The sequence below is a fragment of the Octopus bimaculoides genome, chromosome 24 (assembly GCF_001194135.2).
Source record: "Octopus bimaculoides isolate UCB-OBI-ISO-001 chromosome 24, ASM119413v2, whole genome shotgun sequence".
Classification (NCBI taxonomy): Eukaryota; Metazoa; Mollusca; class Cephalopoda; order Octopoda; family Octopodidae; genus Octopus; species Octopus bimaculoides.
This window is the reverse complement of record NC_069004.1, coordinates 30,491,224-30,492,348: the sequence shown is the minus strand read 5'-3', so window position 1 is coordinate 30,492,348 and position 1,125 is coordinate 30,491,224.

Here is a 1,125-nt window from a genome sequence, read left to right as displayed (position 1 = left end):
ATTTTTTAAAATTATTTTTATAATTTGTATATATTTATTTTTATTATAAAGGCAAAACAACACCGCGGGGGAATCGACGTAAGCTTAGATAAAAAAAACCCACGACAGGTGAACCACGATGTGGAGAGGGATTATATATATATATACACACACGCATATACATGCATGTATACGACGGTCCATCTACCAAATTCACTTACAAGTCTTTGGTCGGCCCAGTGCTATAGAAGAAACTTGACCAAGGTACCACGCAAGTAGACTGAACCTGAAACCACATGATTGGGTCGCAGGCTTCTCCACCACACAGCCATGCCTGAGTGCCTATCTATCTATCTATCTGTCTGTCTATCTGTCTGTCTGTCTGTCTCATTCACCATTAATCTCTGGATCTTTCTCCCTATATCTTTTACTCCCTCTCCTCATACCTACTCCAACACTGCTCCTCTTCTCTCTCTCTCTTTCTTCCTCTCTCCCTTTCTTGCTCTCTCCCTCTTTCTCTCTCTCTCTCTCTTGCTCTCTCTCAATTCATAGTCATCCTCTGCAAGACACTCTCTCACACGCACTCTCTCTCCATTAGATTTCTCCTCCTAAATCTCCCACTCCCACGATAAATCCCTCATTCACACTCTCCCTCTACTCACTCTCTCTTCCACACACACATTCTCTCGCACTCAATCTCTCTTTCTCATTCAAGATGGCGAGCCTTTACAGAGACGTTAGCAACGCCGGGCAAAATGCTTAGCAGTATTTCGTCTATCTTTACTTTCTGAGTTCAAATTCCGCCGAGGTCGACTTTGCCTTTCATCCTTTCGGGGTCAATAAATTAAGTACCAGTAGCGTATTGGGGTCGATCTAATCGACTGGTCCCATCCCCAAAAGTTTCGGGCCTTGTGCCAAGAGTAGAAAAAAAAACACCATATCGCTTTCTCACTCAATTTCCTTCTTGCATTCTATCTCTGTCCCACACTCATTCTCTCTCGGACACTCAATTTCTCTCCCACACTCAACCTATCCTCCATCACCTTTCTTCCCACACTCACTCTCTCTCCCTAACTCTCTCTTCTTAACGCTCTCTCATCACTCTCCCGTCTCTTTTCAACCGCCCTACACACTCTCATTCTTATT